General features: G+C 47.3%; 1 protein-coding gene across 14 annotated transcripts in view; it reads left to right on the plus strand.

Moving 5' to 3' along the window:
* The window catches only part of LOC119460722 (plasma membrane calcium-transporting ATPase 2), a 336,648-nt gene that overhangs the window by 203,701 nt on the left and 112,458 nt on the right, over nucleotides 1–20,489 (plus strand). The gene's annotated exons all lie outside the window — the stretch shown is intronic.

Here is a 20,489-nt window from a genome sequence, read left to right on the forward strand (position 1 = left end):
GTGACACCGCGGTCTCCGTCATACTTATGATCGTTTCCGCGCCCTGTGTTTGCTTCAGCCGCCCTGTTTCAGATTCTGATATGACCGCGTGGCGCGTTGTATACGGTTAAAATAAGCCAACCTTTCAGAGCGCAGCCGCTTTAGTGCTATGACACTGGCATGCGTTCTCCGATCAAGTTTGTTACGGGTGCAATCTCACGTGTGAACAAAGGCAGCCCCCCGATTTTCAAGCTTCGCTCGCAGGAAGGAGTCTTGAAGTGGTCCAGAGGGGCCGAACTATGGATATTTCTGGAGGTAACATTTTGACAAGGGGACTTATATTCTTCAGGGCAACATCTGCTTGTTGGCTAGAGCAGAGACATTTCTTGTGCGACCCATGTTGATCACTTATGCATTTTTTTTAATTATAAGCATTGGAAAGGTTGAACTAAACGTTATGATTTTGAGATATCGCGACCGTGAACCGACGTACCGCATTTCTATGCATCGCACGTCTCATTAAAGCTACGTATCTTCAACTGGGTTTCGAATGTTTCTCAGCTAGAGCTTTTTCATACGTGCAAAGCTGTCGATGCGACTGGTTTTGACGTTCTATCCCGATTGCATCTGGATAGAACGTCAAAATGAGTAGCATCGACGGTTTTGCGCGTATGAGCGAGCTCGCTGAGAAACATTTATGTACTCGTCGAACTTGAGGATACGCGACCGGCTCTGTCGAGACTATTGTACGGTTCCCTTGGCTTGAGCGGCGCGGACGAGCGCGTGTTGGCCATAGTAGCTGACCTAGACTGGAGCTGGAACGGCGCCGCTATCTCGCCGAAGACGTGACGCACGCGGGCCGGCAGACTCGTGTCGTTGCACATACACTCTTGGCCGATAACGCTATCGCCCGAGCACTCCGTGACGTCAATCCCTTCCTTCCGCCCTTCAATGTAACCACCCGTGTGGCTTCTTGTCATTTCGCACTTCGTTATGGCATACTCTCTTTCACAGCCCCTCCCCTTCTCCCGAAACAGCCCTCGTCTTCATCTCGCGGTGTTCCTTCTCACGGTTGTCGATTTCTCCGTGTTTGTCTGTTCTTCGCTGTCTCTCGAGCCAGTAAATGATAAACACCGTAGAATAGGACCTTTATCTAGCGTACGGACGTCCTCCTATAGCTCTCTTTCTTTCTGTATTTTTTTTTTCTTTTTCGGGCTGTGATTAGCATGAAATACCGGCGCCAAAAAGAGGTATATAGGTCATAAACTGTAGAAAACTCTTCCAAGACTTTCCTCAACCTGCCGCGGTAACCTAGGCGCTGTGGCGCCGTGCAGCTGAACACGAGGTCGGGGGTTCGATTCCCGTGATTCTCGGTTCGAATCCGGAGCTCTCCACTTCGGTGTTCCTCATAACGCTGAGCACGGTGCCTGTTTCAGGATATTAAACCTCACTATTTGTTTATTTCTTCTTTTTCTTTCGCGGATAAGCTCGTTCTCCGGCTTTCAGGCGTTACGTGGCTTTCTAAACGCAAAGCTGCCTCTACAGCTTTATCGTTCGCTATCGAGACCGTCACTCGAAAGATAGGAGCGGTCCTGATTTAGCCGCTGCCTCGGTCGGGTTCTCCCCCTCCATGCTTTCTTAAGCACCGAACAGGGATCGGTGATATGCTAGGAGCATTCACGTGGCTGCTGTTTCCTTTTTTTGCATTCTCCTTCGGCTTTCGAGTTCACACACGCGTATCTCTTTCCTAAGAGGTTTGACAAAATCTGCAACGAAAAAAAAAAATTCGGCGTCGTTGTGAGTTTAGACAGTTTGTAATCGAGTACCTATGGACTTGAAGTAGACTGCTTTGTCTTCTTCTTCTTTCTGGGGTTTTATGTGCCAAAACCAGTTCTGATTATGAGGCACGCTGTAGTGGAGGGCTCCGGATTAAATTTGACCACCTGGGGTTCTTTAACGTGCACTACAACGCAAGCACACGGGCGTTTTTTTTTTTGCATTTTGCCTCTATCGAAATGCGGCCGCCGCGGCCGGGATTCGATCCCGCGATCTCGTGCTCAGCAGCCCAACACCATAGCCACTGAGCAACCACGGCGGGTAACAACATTTATTTTGTAATTTCATGTTCAGTACAGTCCTGGAATAAGGGACCCTGTCACCTCGACTGACAAGTCACTGTTTCAAATAAACGTTAATTCATTTCAGTACTGCTTCTTAAGACGAAAGAAACAGAAAAACAAAGAGGTGGGTTTGGTATTTGAGGGCAAACAAAGAACAGGAAAAGAGGAATTAGGAGTCGATTTTTTGACCTGCTGCAAAGCCGTACTATGGTGGACGCGGGCGCCAACCTTTCCAAGTCCCGACTCTCCTTTAGACGCGATATGACGTACGTTGCGCATCTATCATTTCGTAATGCTATCACGTTCATGCGTCAATGGGGCTGAATAGGGCTGTCCGGACAACTCGTGAAGATAAGTTCATCAACTGCCCTTATCGCACCTTAGTGCCCCCACAAAAGTTGAATGAGGTGACGGTCGAACTAGTGCGCGGGTGCACATGTAGCGGAACTTGCGAAGGCGGACGCATTCGAGTGTGCCCTTCGTAGCATTTTCTAGAACATACGTCTCATTCACTTGCTTTGCCTTTCTGTGCCGAAGATTACTGTCATATTTCATGCTAGTATGGCTGTCAGCGGCACCCGCCGGGGTGGCTCAGTCAGCTAAGGCGTTGCGTTGCGCTGCTGAGCACACGAGATCGCTGGATCGAATCCCGGCCGCGGCGGCCGCATTTCGATGGAGGCGAAATGCAAAAACGCCCGTGTGCTTGCGTTGTAGTGTACGTTAAAGAACACCAGGTGGTCAAAATTAATCCGGAGCCCTCCACTATGGCGTGCCTCATAATCAGAACTGGTTTTGGCACGTAAAACCCCAGAAAGAAGATGGCTGTCAGCGGTATGCGTATTTTTGTGGCTCTACGTTTATATGTTTTTAAGAATAAACCCAGAACGGTGCAGATTTGCTGTCCCCTTTGTTTTTGAAGAACAACGGTGCCTGTTAAGCCAGCTAGAAAATGGGTAATTACATAATATGCAAACGTAATGACGTTTCGGTGATGATAGCCCCATTAATGTACTTGAGGTGACAGGAGAGCCTGGGTTCATATTTTTTTGCGAGCCGTTAATAGTTCGCACTTGGCGTAAGTACGTATAGGGTTTCTAAAAAACGAAAAGGGAAGCAACTCACTATTAATAGGCCGGTGGTACAAACGTCGATGTGTGTCACTGTGTACTAGGCGTGCAAGGTAGTGCGTGGCGCTACCGGTTCCGTTCCGTTGAAGCGTATAACCACGTTTATTTTCTTTCTGTCGATATTGCCGAAATAGAGGCATAAACACGCAGGTGTGTTGTTAACGGTGACACCGAAGTTTTAATTCGGTGGTCTTTCATAATAACTTTTCCAAACGATGTATGTACAGTCGCCTACAGAAGTTTACGGGACGCCGGTTCGAAAGCAAAACGTGGATTTAGACACGGCGCTTCTAATTTAATGGACCAACTTATGTAGGTTGCAAAAACCACCACGAACTCAAACTTTGAATTGGAGGCTACGTTCCCAAGTACTGCAGGAATTCGTTTTTTTTTGTTTGTTTGTTTTTTTTTGCCACCAGTTCCGTGTCCTGTAAATTTTTGCTGCCTACTTTACGTGGTGTACTTTGTGTGCCGCTCTATAGCTTGCATCGCTTACGAGATGAACGCTCACATTTGCCTACGTTGAAATAGACGTTGTGTGACATTGCCTTGGCATCGCCCGTTTGGTGCACCATAGGGGTGTATCTCTAATTTAGCGATGCTGCTTATAATGCTGAATATATTACCTTCCAGCTTTGCAGTAACGGTAACAATAAGTCAAAAGAAATGCGCAAGAATTTTTCGTTGCTACTGTTTGTGCATTGCGATTATAACGATTTTTGAGAGAAAAAAAAAAGGCTTAGGCTACTTTCGCAAACGTACCCGAAGCAACTATAGTATATGCTGAGGCTGGGCCAGGTGTGGCTATTGGTTTTTCGGCGCTGTCCACGGTCGTACGGTCGCGTCGTGAGTTGAAAGAACTCATAAACGTTACCGCCGTAAAAGAATACATAGGTTGTTGACGCCTGCCCTTTACGACGCCGGAAATTCACCCAAAGAAGGGAGAAAGAAAAATAGAAATAAATAAAAAGAAATAATAGAAGAAGCGATGAATCCTATGCCAATTATAACTCCTTTCTTCTATCTCGTTTCTTTTGTGGCGTGTAATGCTTGCAAGACTTTATTTTTCGACTAATGTTAAGCGTTCGCCCCCCTCTGAACGAAACAGAAATAGCTGGGCGGGTGACTCGTTGAAAGAAGACCTCCGGAAATCGCCGCAGGTTGGCTCGTCTGGAAGAGCGTTTCAATCGCGCAAATGCAGCAGAACGTCCAATTCGATCCGACATACCTGCGTCGCGCAGTTATCGATGACTATATGCCACCGTATTGTGGGACCGGCGCACAAACGCACGCACAAACGCACGCACAAACGCACGCAAGCACGCACGCACGCACGCACGCACGCACGCACGCACACACACACACACACACACACGCACACACACACACACACACACACACACACACACACACACACACACACACACGCACGCACACACGCACGCACGCACGCACGCACGCACGCACGCACGCACACACACACACACACACACACACACACACACACACACACACACACACACACACACACACACGCACACACACACACACACACACACACACACACACACACACACACACACACACACACACACACACACACACACACACACACACACACACACACACACACACGCTTCTTTTTTCACTTCCCGTCCTCAGAACTATACAAATAGTATCAAAAATGGGAATAAAAGAAAGCTTACGGCGTACAGGGAGGAGGATAAGGGGGAAGGAGGGTTGAACCGCGAGAAGGAGTAACGGGGTTACGCGGGCGAGGGAAGTATCCGCGGGGCCAGGCTGGGTCTTTAAGTCGTGCTCGAAACCTTCAGTTCGAAGGGGGAGGGTGCTCGCCGAAGATTGCGCCCGGATTTGACTTCGCCACGCGGCTGCGAGCCTCCTCCATCCAATATACGCTTTCGCAGCAGAAACTAGCGGAGCCAGCGCCGACGCCGAGAAGGATGCGCCGTGCCGAATTCAATAGACACAAACGAGTCGGACGCGCGCTATATTCGAGCGAGCGAATTTCACTGAAACCGTCATCGACGAGGAGCTTCGCGTTTTGCTTGCTCGGTCTTCTTTTAATTTCTCTCTCTTCGTTGCGAGTTCCTCCAATTCCGTTTGAATCGCTCCCGTATATATATATACGGCTGTCAGAAGAAGAAAAAAAAATATCATACATACATTGCCGGACGTTTGCTGAAGTGCAGGTGGAAAAGAGCGAATAGAAATTATAATAGAAAAAGAAAAGATTGCGCGAGAGAGCTGGGGGATGGAAACGTTCTTGGCTTCAAAACGTCCCCTGTTGATTACGCGCTCGTGCTGTTGCAGCGGAATCGTTCAGCTATCGATCGCGGGGCGGCAGTCGCAGATATCGGTTACGCGTCGGCGGGTGACTCCCAAATTTAGCCAGACGTCTTGGGGAACGAATGAAAGCGAAGTCAGAAAAAAAAAAAGAAAATGGCGTTTGGAGGGGGGTTGAGGCTGTGGGCGGGTCTGTCGGAAGCGGCACCGCTGTAGGGAAGATGATTAGGCCGATGTTGACGCCGCCGAATCAGCGAAGAAAGGAAGAGCGACAGACGGCTACTTTGTGTGGAACGGGCGGTATATCCGACGTGGCTGTGACATAGCTGCCCGTAGCTTTATCAGAGGGCACAAAGGCTGGGACGACGTTGTCTGGGATTCGAGAAATTCGAAAAACCGGGGAGCATTGTTCGCGGTATACGGTGTACAGTACGCCGCGGCGGTGCGCTTGTGCATTGTCGCCGAGCGGCCGTGTATGTCCTTAGCTCGTTGCTCGGTGAAAGAAAAGGTTCTCGATAAAGCAGTCACTTTCGTTTTGTTTGAATGATTTCATTCGGGTGTGATAATCTCTAGTCAACCTTATAAAGCGCGAACACCGTCCGCTTCACTGTATACGAGGTCGCGGATTCGATTCGTGGCCATATTACGTACACCGTGGTAGCGCATTTGGATTATCGTGTTGTCCGCCTCTGCACTAATGTATGCACAGCTGCTACTGGCTAAACCAAAGTGGCAACATAAAAAGAAATTAATAAGGAGAAATATATATTCGAGAAGCTTAAGTCGACGTCGCACGCGCTCCTTCAATAACCGATGCTTACTTGTTTAGGGGCCCGTTCTCATATATAGCTATAACTCCCCTTTTTACACCACAGAGTGCTTAGTTTTCATAAGCAAGTCCCATACGCTGTAACGTTGTCATTAACGGCACCATTTATTGTGCGGATGCTCGATATTATTATTATTATTATTATTATTATTATTATTATTATTATTATTATTATTATTATTATTATTATTATTATTATTATTATTATTATTAGACCAATCTCAATTTTGCCGGTACTTTCCCAGATACTCGAAAAATTCCTGTACGAATGCATAACTTCTTTTTTAATGAAGTTTTCGATTTTATCGCCCAGACAGTTTGGTTTCGTTGCGAATCGAGGTACCACAGCCCTGTTAGAAGAATTCTCAGATGAAGTACATTCGGCATTTGAAAACAACTTATTCACCTGTGCGCTATTTCTAGACATAGCAAAAGCTTTTGACACAGTGAATCATAACATTCTACTAGCGAAACTAACTTTAATGGGATTCAGAGGACCATTTCACAACGTACTGCGAAACTACATGTGTGGTAGGTCACAGATAGTTATGGCCGACAAGGAAACCGTCAGTAGCAAGCAATGGCTTACAGCCGGTGTTCCTCAGGGGTCAATTTTATCACCTCTTTTATTTAACATATTTGTAAACGATCTTCCTCTAGTAATTTCTAAAGGTACTATCTATCAGTACGCTGACGATACAGTAATATTAACGAAGCATATAAATTATGAAAGGGCTGTGGCCGCCCTGCAAAATACAATACATAGTGTAATGCACTGGTTTGCGAAAAATTGTATCAATGTAAATATCAAGAAGACACAGTTAACATGTTTTAGAAATCCCTTAAAGACCACAACAATAAACATCCCAGTATTCTTGCATGACCAGCACTGCGTTTCATGTACGTGTGCCCCGGTTCAGTATGTAGACTGTGTGAGATATCTCGGTTTATTTATTGATAGCAGCATGTCGTGGCAGCATCATCTGGCCTATCTGTGTGGCAAACTTAGGAGTGTCGCTTGGTTGCTTTTTAATATAAAAGGTTTTACTCCATTATCGGTAAAGAAAACCATAGTGCATGCTCTCGCGTACAGCATATTGCGATATGGAATCACCGTATTCGCTTTCTGCGCATTGCGATGGCAAACACGAATTGACAGCTTATTAAAAAATATTTTGAAAAGTGTTGCCTATGGCTGTGGCCAGGTGTCAGATGAAAATTTATTTTCAGCATTACGTTTTCCTTCATTTCAATCGTTATTAACACGAAAGTGTTTTATGCCGGGGTCCACCAAGACTTCACTGACGTATTTCCGTCACGGAAATACGTCATAGAACATAATACAAAGAAAGAAACCAGAAGAAAAAGTTCCACAAACATGCAAAATTTGGAAATCGAACCCACGACCTCTCGGTCCGCGACGATAGATCGCCGAGCGTTTAACCCATTGCGCCACAAACGCATTTGCAGAGAGCTACACAGACGCGCCTTATATATCTAACCAATGCCTCCTAAAAAAAACTATGCCTGGGACGTGAGCCGGAGACGCGGCGCCCTACCCTTTCCGTTTTCCTCCTCTCCACATAGTACAACCCCTAGAGCCTCTCGCGGCGAACGCTTGCAACACACCTGCGGCGGCGGAGCGTCGCCGTGCCATGGTAACTCGAGCAGACGACGCACGCCCGCCTTTGCCTACCGTGACCTTTGCTTCACCAGACGACATTCATGCTACATATTGTCGCGTTGAAGTGACGGTTGGCAAAGAGAGGAGGTGACTTGGGATAACAGTAGCTTTTATTTGGATGAACTTGTGCCCATAAGCGAGCTTCTGGCGAAACTATTCGGCAGCGGCGAACACAGCATGCACGGTTGACCGTCTGCAGAAAGAATGTCAGCGTTCTTCAAACGCATCTCCAACGCGCTAGCGACGCGGCGCTGTACACGAGTTAATGACGAGATAAATTTTGAGCGTAGCTCTCTTCGCCACGCGTTTTTTTTACCACGATTTTACCAATCTTGACAAAGTTTTAACTCTTCTTCGAAAATCTGCCAAGTGACTGTAATGCTCAAAACTTCAAAACTTATTTCACAGCATTGTCGATAAACGGCCGAAAAAAGCTTATAAAAAAGCTAGGACTTGGACTCGGCCGGCATTTTCTGCCGGACGGCCCAGAGCTGATCTTCCTTCGAAGAAAAATTTTGTCACGCAGCAGGCGCGTGCTCTACGCCGCACCTCAAATGCACGCCACGAGTGCGCAAGCAACCGCCTGCACAACGCGTAGTTACAGTGATTCTGGCCACTGTAGCGTACTTTCTGTACCGTAGTCAGCTGCGCCGACACAGCGTTGCCGGCAGCGTCACTCCGGCAGTACAGTCGCTAGCGCCAACACGCGGCGCTCGCTCGCAACGCACGGCAGCGTACCTCCAATGGCAAAGCAAGCGACGTCCCAGGCATTGTTTTTTTAGGAGGCATTGATCTAACACTCCTCCGTGTACCCGCGCTCTTGCTCGGGGCGGTGCCGCCGCCTACGAGCAGAAAAGAGAAGTACTGCATTATGACACTAACGCGCACCGACAGTGAACGCTTCGGTGGTCTCAGCACTACGACGCCTCGATGCCAGCATTCGAAGGGACGCTGGCATCAAGAAGCACTACCAACGCCACCTAGGTGGCGTTCACCGTACTCAGCACAGCGGAGCGTGGCCTCCGCAATTAGCTCTGAAAATGTTTCTGAAGTTGATCGCGGAGGCTGCAATTACGACGCGCTGTACGCGCTGATTTGACTCGGTGACGATTCAGTTACGTGCTTTGTCTTGCGCGTTGTATTAGTGTGTCAGTTACGTGCTTCGTCTTTCGCGTTGTGCTAGCGTGTGCAGCGTAGTGCAGCTTCCATATGCACGACGGTTGCTCATGGTCATCGACGTTGGTAGTCGTGATGGAGGAGACGTGCCACCAGGCGTCAGCGTGGGTGCATCAACGCCTAAGGGCGCTTTAGCCACAAAACACCAATAGACATTATATATCAATGTGCAATAAACATTACACTACTTCTGTGAAGACACGTTTCACTTTCGTGTTCTATACCGATTCCTATATAAGAGGGATCAACCACATTTTTTAAGCAAACTGTTGTTCTTCGTCATTTTTGGAACGACCAATTCAGAGAGAAATACGTAGCCCCTCGACTTTTGAGGGACAACAAGCGTTTTAAAGTTCCTCGTTCATCAACTAGGTATGGTGAGGCACGACGATCTGTCTATGTGCCAAAAATCTTTAATGATCTGCCTGACGAAATTTTCTCGGTTCAGTCAAAAAGGGCTTTAAAGAAAATGTCATCTTCCATTTGAGTTTTTCTGTTTTGTATGGGTATATGTTTATTGGATGTAATTTGGTTGCCTTAACCTGTACGTATATATATATCTGTGAAAAAATGTTCACTACGTTGTCTTAACACGTTTTTAATTTTTGTTTTTTGGTCTATACATGCGTGAAAAAAATGTTCACTACGTTGGAATAACATGTATTTAATTTTTGTTGTCTATGTAAGCGTGAAAATATGTTCACGCTACATTGGAATAACATGTATCTAATTTTTTTTCTTTGCACAATTTTTTGTCGGCATTAAGGTAACGTCTGTATGTATATACGCTGATCTCATCGCTGTTGCCGGCGCTGCCGGGCCTAGTCACACAAGCCATTCAGGCTTCGACAGGCCCGCCTACTATGTATTTGTTCTTGGTGTGCATAAATAAATATTATTATTATTATTATTATTATTATTATTATTATTATTATTATTATTATTATTATTATTATTATTATTATTATTATTATTATTATTATTATTATTGCATGCGTTTCTGTGTGCGCGAATTTCCCCCTCAGTGTTGTATAGGACAGGCGAGAACGAAATGCTGGTCTGCTTTCTTCTCTCCCTCCCTCTCTCTTCTTGTTCCCTGCTATGCGCCATGGAAGCGCACAGGAGCTGTTCGGGACCTGCCTCGAGCAGCCATAGCCGTCTTTGAATGGCCCCCGCGATGCGCTGACTTCCCAGAATACGCCAGAGCCGCCCGTCTAACGGAATTCGATAGAAGGCCTCGCGCGCGCGCCCAGAGTTTCCGAGGTCCACATATGCAGGGGAGGACGCTGCTCTGTCGGACAGCGCCCAGTCGCTTCGATTCCCCCAACCGGGGGAATCGGGCCGGACAGCGCTTATCCTTTTTCTTTTTTTCGTTTTTTCTCCTGTATTTTTGCTCGACTCTGCCGCAGACGGAACGCGCGCGGCTGATGGACGCGCTGACAGCGCATGCGCGGACGGTTTACGCGAGGCTTTGTGCGCCTTCTGTCGCATATATGCTTCGTCGCGCACACGTGCCATCAGACAGTGCCCGGCCCTTGTAAGGCACAGTATAGAAATCCGTTTTTGGTTGGCCGGTTCGAACGTCGAACCTCGACATTCGCTATATCGAGGGATCTGTACGTTATAGCGGAGCCAGTCCGAAGCCTTATGTCAACGCCTGGACGTTCGCTATATCGAGGGCTCTGTTATATAGTATAGTGGAGCCAGTCCTGAAGCCTTACGTCAACGCGCTTATCTAAATTTTGGGTGGGGATGTTTTACGAGCTCGTAAGCCAGTGGCACAGACGGTGCGAGAAAGATTTATCAATTTACGAAAAAAAAAGATAACAAATAAACGAACCTGCGTATCCTACGCACCGTTCGCGTTCAGAAGCGATCGGGGGAATCGTGCCGCACAAAGGCGTCATCTTTGTGCAAAAGTACGAGGTTGAGGGTTCGATTACCGACCGGGGTGGCTGCATTCCGACGAGATTATATAACGCAAGCATGGGTTGTTTACCGAGCTTTGGAAGCTTGTTAACGAACTCCAGGTGATGAAAACTCGTGCAGAGGCCTCCGTTGCGGCGTCCCTCACAGCCTGTGTGTAGCTTTGAGATGTTAAGATAAATAAAGAAACAAATAAATAAAATGTGGCCCGGACGTCTCTCCACACTATTGTAAGTCGGTCGGTTGCGTTGAGTGTAGAGGGTGAATGTTGAAACGCGGGATGTGGGATTGTGACTGTGCTTACTTTTATGTTACAACCGAAGTGCATCTTAATATCGCTGTCTTCTTCTTTACGTCTCGTTTTTTTTTTTTTTTTTTTTTTTTTTTTTTTTTTTTTTTTTTTTAGTCTTCATGTTTTTACATTGAGCTTCTGCTCTTCGTCTTATCTGCTATAATATTGCTCGCCTTTTGGCGTGCGAGCTGATGATGTCATGCACTTCACGGAGCTGTCGAGAGGTTTCCGCCCAAGCCGCTCTTTTACCCACAGATCATCCCCCAAAAAATGTCGACCTAGGAAAATGCAAGAGGCTGTCGGCAAAATAGGGAAAGAGAGCGTCCCCTTTTCCTTCCCTTACAAAAACCGTTCGAGAAATTCTGTGGCGCTTCTTTTAATTTTCTTTTGCACTCGGTAAACTTTTTGTTGAAATGCAAATAAATGTACTGCATGATTTTATAATGACTCCTCCTGTGTACAGTAGCAGGCCAGAACGCGCTAGCTGAGGCTGACCTCCCTCTCTTCCTTCAAATAAATCCTCTCTCTCTCTCTCTCTCTCTCTCTCGCATTTTTCTAACAGGAACAAAAAGCTTCTAGCTGGTACTAAAACAGAGTTGCTCAACGCGGCCTGTTGTGACAGTGGACGTGGCAGCGCTCTTTGTGCGAGCTCATTGTGCAGGCTAAACGTTTCATAAAGAAATAACTGCAGTGGTGTATACAAACGGAATGGTGCGACGGCTACTGCCACGAACAGGCGCATAAAACATGCATAATAAAACCCTGCGCGCACGCTTACAAAACCTTGCCCTCGACAATAGTGCCAGCGCCCGTTCTAGAAGTCCGCTCTCCTGGGTGTTGCTCGCTTTCTGCAGTGCTTGCATGTTTACCGAGAAGTGCTCGGTCATCCTTCGAGGTTTTCGTCAATGGCCGCTGAAGCTTTGTTGCTTGACCACAGGCCTTTGTGGTCGGTCGGCGTGCGTCTTGCGGAATGATTGTGTTCTTTCCTTCCGCCACTGCGCGACCGGTCAGGTGCAGAGTGAAGAAAGTTTGCAAGATTTGCCTCAATGGAGCCTGACCCTGCAATAGTAGGGCAAGGATTTTGTGAATAAAATTGCGGTTTGTGTAGGTAGGTTCGTGATTCGTTCCCGGCCCAGCTGACGATACGGGGATTACATACGCCTGTCTTGTGTGAATTATATATATATATATATATATATATATATATATATATATATTCGTGGTCGTTGATATTTGTTATTCTGATAATATGTAGGCCTGTTATTCCCTCTGTCTCAGATAAGAGAAACCGTAAAAATTTATCTGGTTCACTTTGTTGAAATCAGCAAGCCTCTCTTTGAGGAGCTAGAAAGCGGCACTTTGTTAGAGCGAACCCGAACGAAAGCCAGAACGATATTGTATCTATACGTATTAACACTTATTCTTTCCTTGCATGCGTATGTGTTTTTATTTATTTTGTATGCGTTTTATTTTGTTTTTTATTTTGTATGTTCTTTTTCTTTCTTTTTTTCCGAATCATCTGATGTTACCACCGTTTGATCATTGGACAATTTATTGTTTGTGGAGAGCCCGGCAACGCAATAATTGCCAATTCGTAAATTGCAGTATGTCCCGTGAAGTAAATGATTAAGAAGTTGATTAGTGAATTATTGTTAATTCGTTGATTATGTGCTTCGATTTCTCGTGCAAGTAATGTCCGCCTCTCTGAATAATCCAGCTCATGGACTAGAGTTATGTTATCTGCAACAGGCGATTTATACATTCCGGAAAACTTAAAGGAATGATCACCCCGTATATAGAATCCAATCCACCGTCACAAGCAGGCCGTCGGTGACACTAGCCTTTGCGCAGTGAATCGGATGCGGCCTCTACAGCATTAAAACTGTAGATGTACCAAGATGTACCAAAAAGGCCATTTCGCCACAGTAAGATCCAGTCTCCTAAGTACGCCTTCCTCTGTTCATCTGAGCGGCATGTGCCAATTGACGACGGGCGCACCCTTTTGGCACTGGCCTTTTTCGACACAAAAGCGCGGCCTCTCAGAAGCCACGCGCGTCGCCCTTCGTTGCGTCTCGAGTACCTCGCTTCTTGTTTCTAATCGATCCGTCGTCGAGCCATTCCTACTCAATGCATTCGTAATGGGGTTCGACTTCCGCGGACGCGCGTGCGAGCGCCGTGGAGGCTGCTGTTAGCGTATTCGTTTGGCTTCGGCGCCATTCTCTGTTCCGCACACAATCAGGTTAGCGAGAAAGGGCGAAAGGGCATAAAGGTATATAGATGAACCGCGACGCCCTGGCCATATCGGCGCCGTAATAGTCGCCGTGTTCATTATAAACTCGGTTCTTAACTGGAACTGTGCCGCTTCGTGCCCGATATATTGGGGCCTCGCCACCATTTTCAATCTCACTGAAGTTCCTGTTCAGACCTCTCTTGCGCTGATTTTCGGTCCACATGATCTGGTGCTCGGGGTCGTTGTGTGTAGACGCGCACACGCACATACGCACGCAGGGGTCGACGGCTCATTCGCCCCTCCTTCGATGCCGTACTCTCGAAATTTCGAGCAGAATCGCGGTTGGTGAAATGGGCCTAAGACTTAACAGTGTTTCGCGCAGTACCGGTTTCTGACCAGAGAAAACTCGCACTAGAGCGCCAGCGCCACTTTGCCGCGTTACACCTGGTTTAAATTTGCTGATTCGGTTCGCTTGAAAAGGGTGGTTCTGAGTTCGCTAACGTATACAGTCGCGTCGACGTGTTTGAACGCGGTGCGTATATTGATTGGATCGTTGTCATAGACTGCTATAACAGCCCCTCCCACCAAAATAGAGAATGAAAGAGAGCGAGAGAGAGAGGGAGAGAGAGGGAGGGAGAGAGAGAAAATAGAGAAGTCTTGATGACCCTGTCGTTTGAAGGGTCGATTTCCAGAGCAGAAGTCCCTACGTTCTCAAACGGCTGAGATACCTTCTTTGCTCTAGTTATGTACTTTCACGTCACCGTTAACATGATATCCTGATGATAATCGTTACAAGCATTAACGGGGCATTAATACGGCTACGACTCATCCGTGACTCTGCTGCGACGGCGACACCGCTAATGAAACCAGAAGATTCTTACAGCCGCTCTCCCTGTGAACAAAGTTTGTGTAGTAGTCGGGTGTTTAAAAGAAGCAGATTACTTTTCTAGAAACAACGAACTTAGGGGCACGTTTGTAACCCAGCAAATATTTCTTTTATTTTACATTCTTTAGTAGCTTGACCTGCAGGGACGGGCCCTACTGTATGTTTTACTTTATTCGTTGAGATTTGTCATCTTGCTCTTCCTTTCCTCCTTCCTCCCCTCCTTCCTATCTTTCCTTCTATGTTTCTCTCGTCCTTTCCGAAGAGTAGGCAGGCGTTGTGCCCCTTCTGGTGGCAGTTGCCAGCCTTTGCTTCTCGCTTTCTCTTTCCTGTGTATATGTTTTCAAATCAAATAATAATAAAAGAAGCAGGGTCTTTCATGCGCAACTATACTGCTATCAAACCTCACTGGCGGTATAGTAAATTATTTATTTTTATTTTTCAAATGGCATCTCCAGTCCTTGTTCGCCGCACACAGGTGGCGTAAACAGAACCGACAGCATGCCTTTGTGATCGCGATCACAATCACGATGAAGCATCGGGATCGTGAGTTGATTATAATTGGCACAAAACGAATAATAATCTGTTTAGTGCGAACACAACTTCTTGATCCATGGTGTATAAGTAGGTGAACCTATGTAAACTAATGACGAGACAAGAAAGACCGCTCTTTCCTCCTCTGTCAATACTTCATATCATTTGCGTCCTTCTAGGCACCATAACAAGTACTAACGAGGAAGCCGAGGAGCAAGCAGTTATATGTTACATATTTATCAATTTTCTTTATTCGCACTAAACGCAGCTGTGCATGCCTTTAGTGCTGCGATGCTATCGCCTTGAGAAAGAACAAGGGTGAGTGGCCGGGTGTGTAATTGTGTGTTGTGAACTGTGCGCGAACTCGCTAGGAATGCGCGTATTGTATACGGAACGTGTGCATATGTAGTAGGTATATAGCTCTCTATATGTATCACGTGAACACAAGCTGCGTTACGTCTGTCGTTTCTTAAGAACTCACTGACGTCGCCTAAGGATTGAAACGTCTCCTTCTATGTTGACTTTTAAAAAAAGGAAGAAGAAGCGAAACAAAATAAGTAAATTAACAATGTACAGCTCTTTCGCCTCCGCGCTGCGTCATTTTTCCAGCCTCGTGAGCTAGTCGAAGTAAAAAAAGGGATCGCAAAGACAACCTACGTAAACGCGTTATAGTGATCTCTCTCTCTCTCTCTCTCTCTCTCTCTCTCTCAACTTACACGTGACGCACACTTCGAAAAGGAGCGAGACGAGGTGTGCACAACGAATGGATGGACGCTGGATCCGATGGCGAGCAGCTGGTCTTGGCGCGTGTACAACTGACGAAACACGCAGATTTGAGAGCGATTTCCTTAGCGCAGAAATTTACATAGTACATCGAGCGAGGCGTTGGTAGAAAGAAAGTATTTAAGCGTTAGTTTCATTACGACGATCAATTCTTAGACGCATCAACGCACGATCCTTGAAGACCAGCGTTCTTGCTGTATCCTGTTGCCTTTTCTTCTCTTTGTATTTTTGGTTTCCGATTAAGCGCTGGAATCGCATCAGAATGTCAAAATTCCAACTAATCCAGCTTTCTGCCATAGCTTGTGAAGGAGTGCGAAGGGGGTATGTGGTGAGCTTGGCGGAGATTTGCGGCGCCAGCCCAGTTCTTGCGTCAAGGCGTGAGCGTCAGCGCGTGAGTCACTGCGTGTCACGCTGCTCTCTTCCCGGACGTTTCAGGCGGTTTTCCTTGCTCCATGGTGCCTTAGGTGGTTTATATACAAGATTCCGGTAGAAACCACAAATAATGATTGTCGTTATAACATTTTAAAAAAGTGCTGCCATGGACACTGGACGAGCTTCCAGTGGGTTCCAATGAAGTTAACGCTGTCGATGCTTATCATCATCGGTATTTTCTACCTGGATATTTTAAACCGTTGTGGCTGTTAATTACTCTTCACTTCAAGGTGAATTCAGCGCAATACTACAAAGACCACTTTAGTCGCGGCCACAAACACGCATTGCACACTTCTAACATTTCCTCTGTGCTGGTGAGCTCCGCATGCGCGCCCGAACGCTGTTATTAGTGCGAAAGCATTATATGCCCCATTACGCGAACATCTGGCGTTGTCGTCGGCGGCGTGACCGAAAGATGGTATCAAAAATGGCCGACAACGCCAAGAGTAAAAACACGTCGAAAATGCTCGGATTGACGTCAAATTTGTCCGGCAGGTTTCTGCAATCAAAGTCAACTAATGAAACTGAAAAGAAAATTTGGTACATTTCAGTCTGGGTGCGAAGCGAGTACGCTTCCCCGACGCCATGGTGGCTCCACGGTTATGGTTGAGTAAAGTTGTGCCTGTGTGCGTCATTGCACACGTGACGTCACTGCTTCCATCACTGCCTGCCACGTGTCACTTGCTCTTCGGATTTCGTCGGTACTGTGTCTACTGCGATGCACTCTCGACGCCAAATCACGAGTGTATAAAATGAGGTGTGCCTAGTGCGTGCGTTATTGCGCACCTCATGTCGTTGCCTTCTGCGCGTCACATGCTCTTCGGATTTCATCGGTGCTCTGTCTATTGGGATGCTCTCCGAAGCGTCTACCTCAGCGGCAGCTGTGAAACGTGGTCGCCCACGGAAGCACGCTTCAGAAAACGGAGCAAGAGAGGGGAAAAAAAAAAAAACGCATCGTTCTGCAGTGAAATCGTCCGAGTGTTTCTGGTCTGTGCACAACGTATACGCAAACACACACACACCGATTCATCAGAAAGAACTTTAATGCATGTCGAAAACATAAATCGAAAACATTTCACCGAAGGGGCTATAATGCTTTCGCATTCCCACACGTAAGCAGTCTTAAGTGTCTCAGCTGAATTTTATTCATTTTCATATATTTCTCTCCTTCCGTTCTCTCCCCCAATGTGGAGTATGAAACCCGCACGCGTGTCTCGTTTACTTCAATTTCCTTCCTTCTTGGTTTTTACTTCTTGGCCTATGGGCTTGAAACTCTTTCTTTCTTTCTTTCTTTCTTTCTTTCTTTCTTTCTTTCTTTCTTTCTTTCTTTCTTTCTTTCTTTCTTTCTTTCTTTCTTATTGTGCCGATGGTCGGGCATGGAGTCGGCTATGGAGCCGTGTTTATTACGTAGACGCACATGAGGCCGCATTTACTGTGCACACTGGCTATTCTCTCGCGGAAGGGACCTACACGCGGAAAAACCTGAGAAGGTGAGATAGCGGACAGTATAGTGCACCGCGAAATGAACTGCCAAACAAACCATCAAAATTTAAGGCAATTCTCGACCCACATGCAACTGCTGCCCGCGTATTCGGTTTGGAGCGAACGGGTGCCGGCGATTGACGCAAAGCCGCGAGGCATGGTGCGGCTATGGCGGGGCTTGGACATGCAGAAAAGTTAGAACCAGGGTGCGAGAGAGGGAAGGAAAATGGCAGAAGGTGAGGGCAACATTATATTTCCCAGGCTGCAGCCGCAGGAGCCGGTGACACATCGACGTATTGATCTGCTTTGCTGGGACGATGGGGGAGAAGTGAGAAAGAGAGGGGGCGGGGGAGGGAGGGAGAGCATGCACAGCGCAGCGCACTCTGGGCCGGCTTGACGTGGTGACAGGAGGAATGGGAAATGCGGCTCGATCCGCGACGGGGCTCTGCACGCACCACGACATGACCGGCCCTTTCTCTTCTATTCCTTCTTTTCTATCACTCTCCCAGGCGGTGGTGCAGAAAAACGAGTGATTGGGACAGAAAGGAGGGAGAAAAAGGCCGTAACAGGCACGCTGCATGCTTACGATGATCGATCGATACGTTTCATTTGTGCCGACGCCACCACCCCCGTGTGTTGATGTATTGGAGGGGGGGGGGGGGGGGGGGGGACACTCGGCGCGATATACTGTACGTAACGACGTCGTCGCGGGCAAGTGACCTGCGCGTCGACGCTGGACCCGTGCGTGGACGTTCCTAACAATTAGCGCCGTTGGAGCCAGTTCATCCTCTTGCACCCCCTCACGTTTTATCTGTTTATGCTGTACTGCAGTTGTTCACTCACGCGTGAAGAGCGTACCCTTTTGGGGTGAACCAGTTGTGACCGAAAAACGTTTTTGGCTGTAGAGGGAGCTGCGTTAAAAGCGGAGTGACCGAGCTCGTTTAACCGAAGAAAATGCTGGCTGTCAACGCTGAATAGATGCCCGGGAACAAACTGTGTGAACGTATAAATCAGGTGCAGGCTAATGGGCATGTTTTAACTTCGCTCATGCATGCTTTCACGTTAGGGGGTGAAAGAAGCGAGGGAACCGCAAACTTTTGTCATCGTTGGTCGGCAAGCTGGACAATGCCTGAAAATGCATTTTCACGCTTTGTAACTATTTCACGACTGTAGCTAAGGCCGAGAGCTTGGATATTAAACTATAGCGGTCGCGCCGAATGGGTGCACCGTGATATTGATTGATAGATTGATTGATTGAGCGAAAATTTCTAGCTTTATTAATCTCAGTGCGTTTAGTGTGCTTACTTGCTTGTTTAACATGTTTATTTATTACTTTGGATAACATCATCCCTTGTTATCGACCAAATGGGTGAAAGGACAAGGGGATACAGTGTAAAAATTTGGGGTTAGAGATCGGTTAGCTACAAGTCGCTCATGTGTACGTATAGGAGCACACTCTCGAAGAATGTTTCTTGGATGTCCGAGCCAGGTATAGAGGGTGCAGCCACGAGCGATCGGTATACGGTATTCCGCTAAGCTCCGTAAGCTAGGTCTAGTCGCTAGCAGCATGCATACTCAGGCCTTTTGTGTGGATTCTTTTGCAGACCTGGACAACGCCACAGATAGATGGTTGAATAATACACATTGATTGTCGCGTTTGCGTGCGCTGTAAGTGTTCTATATATAGCTTCAGTGCAGCATAAACGTGTACAATGACGACGAGGGACACAGCGCGCTTGTGTTGTCGTCGTCTTTGCATTCGCATATATGTAATTGCGATTGAGCTAACACGTACAACTAGGTGGGCCGGGTCAGCACAGGCGTGAACTATCTACCGAGTGTATAGTTGCCCACATGAGGGCATATCTGCCTTACGGGGAGTTGCTCTAACAGCATTCTGCGCCGAAACTTTGGTGAAATGCGCTACATTATGCATCCTCTGTATATAGGGACAAATTAAGGACAGGGCTAGATCGCTGGGAGCGGCATCCGTCCTTCGTAAGACGCAAAATAGGGTGATGATAATTAAATATAGGACAATTGAGATTGCTTTTCCTATATTAACCGGACTCCGACGCTTCCACTTTTCTGCAGCGCGCGTCACCCATGACTTTTGCAGCCGCTTGAAGTCGTCTGGCGAGCTCCATTTTGGGTCACGCGTCTTTATACTGCAGGGCAGCCACTGCGCTTCGCGAGCCGCAGCTGCACGGACGCCCTTCCTTCCGGCTCGCCGCTTTTTTACTTCCTGTTCGCGGAGTGGGCGTGCTCATTTGTATTTCGGTCCCACCCCTTTAGTGCACGTTTCGATCAGACATTAAGCACGCATTTCTTGGGTCCTCCGCAAGAACCGAAGAAACAAGGAATCCTGTTGGCTGTCGCGTGGGAGTTGTGTGTGTACGTACGTTGGGGGGGGGGGGGGGGGGTGAGTGCGTGCGGTTGATGTAAGAATGACGAAGCCATTTCACTTTGCAAAATGCTTCTGCCATTGTTCGACGTAAGTACCGTCCAAGTACAAAAACGTGGCTTTTGCGTCCATCGCTCGCTCGCGTGCTATATGCCGCCGTGCATGGCTCGCGCTCTGGTATCTGTCTTTGCACTCGCGTAGCCCTTCTTTGTGCCTTTTTACAGCGAAGCTGTCTATGGCTAGGGTTCTATGCATTTTTCGTGTCCGTCAACATATCTTCGTGGGCAGAAACTCAGCTCCAGAA

Source organism: Dermacentor silvarum, chromosome 8, assembly GCF_013339745.2.
Source record: "Dermacentor silvarum isolate Dsil-2018 chromosome 8, BIME_Dsil_1.4, whole genome shotgun sequence".
Lineage (NCBI taxonomy): Eukaryota > Metazoa > Arthropoda > Arachnida > Ixodida > Ixodidae > Dermacentor > Dermacentor silvarum.